Consider the following 1,268-nt stretch of genomic DNA (forward strand, 5'->3'; position numbering starts at 1 on the left):
CCCCTCTCGTTATCTTGGGTCCTCATTGCTCCTCCAGGATTACTGACAGCTTTGGTTCCCCATGCACCAGCTAACGCTGAATGATGCCGCAGAGTTAAATGTCCCCTCTCAACAACTTCCCTGGCTTGTCGCTTCGCTGCGTGTCAGAGCTTCCCCAGCAGCAGCTGTGCACTTTGAGCAAGTTACTTAACCTCTCTGTGCCATTTCCCTCCTTCTGTGATGGACAGAAGTGCTTCTAATGACAGCGCTTCGATCAAAACAGGAATGTTCTTAGGAGAGTGCCTGGCTTTTAAGAGCAACGTGGACGCTAGCTGCTGTGTTGTTGTAAATTATAAGCCTCGTGCCCTTTTCATTGCTTATTTCTATTGATACTGCTACGTTTTCTATCCAGGTCACACTCAGAGACTGCAAGCTCCCGTACATGTCTTAAACTTCCCCATCTCTCTTTTTTTTTTTTTTTTTTTTGCCTTTTTTTTTGGAATATCTGCCTCCAACTATCTCCATTTGTCAAAACCTTACTGATTCTTCAAAACATACCCTTTCTGGAAGCCATTCCATCCTTTACTCCCATCCCCCAGCCAGCCATGTGGACTCCTTCCTGCAGTTCTGGCCACGTCATGGTCTTTGGACGTGTTTACTCTTATTCTGACCTGTGTTCCTGGCTATTTGCGTATGACAAGATCATAAATCACATCAGGGCATCATTATCCGTATACCCTTGATAGTCCCAGCCCGTGCGAGACCATAATTAACACTAGTCTAATGAAAATAACTCTGAAGATAAAACAAGAGAAACTCTTCCAGGTTGATTTTTGCATTTTATTAAGAGATTTTTAGGAGAGCATCCGGAAACACCGTGGCCACAGAAAGGACAGGACATTTGTGGTAGAGACAAGATGACAAAGCGTAGATAGAAAAGCACTTCCAGAAGAAAACACGGTAGAAATCATTACCTCATTTTGCTGAGCTCAATGATCAGTATGTTCTCCATCTTCTTCCCTGGAGGACACTGTGCAAAATGGAAAAAGTTACTTAAATTCAGAGCATGAGAACCAAGGAGGAAAGTGCCGTAAAACCCAGGTGACAGAGATTCAGCGGGGAGCAGACAGGTGGACAGAGTGATGCCTCAGCGATGGAGCAAGCAGACGCCCCGGCAGCACCTGCCCAGAGCCGGCTCACCACCTAGCAGCAGCACTGCTTCTGGCAACAGCATTTCTGCTGACAGCAGCACTTCTGCTGGCAACAGCCCTTCCCACAGCCCTTCCCAC

This window comes from Pteropus medius, unplaced genomic scaffold, assembly GCF_902729225.1.
Source record: "Pteropus medius unplaced genomic scaffold, Ma_sr-lr_union100, whole genome shotgun sequence".
Taxonomy (NCBI): Eukaryota; Metazoa; Chordata; class Mammalia; order Chiroptera; family Pteropodidae; genus Pteropus; species Pteropus medius.